Below are 223 nucleotides of genomic sequence, written 5' to 3' on the forward strand. Positions count from 1 at the left end.
CAATATAGCTGAAAAATAATATACCATGATCAAGTGGGATTCATACCGGCACACAAGGATGGTTCAACATTAGAACCAACTTTTTTTTTTCTTTTCAGTTTTCAATTTTTTTTAAAGTCATTTTATTGGGGGCTCATACAACTCATCACAATCCATACATACCTCAATTGTACAAAGCACATTTGTACATTTGTACATTTGTTACCCTCATTATTCTTTTTTT

This window comes from Echinops telfairi, unplaced genomic scaffold (genome assembly GCF_000313985.2).
Source record: "Echinops telfairi isolate 266 unplaced genomic scaffold, ASM31398v2 ScPeMD7_7467;HRSCAF=8505_1, whole genome shotgun sequence".
Taxonomy (NCBI): domain Eukaryota; kingdom Metazoa; phylum Chordata; class Mammalia; order Afrosoricida; family Tenrecidae; genus Echinops; species Echinops telfairi.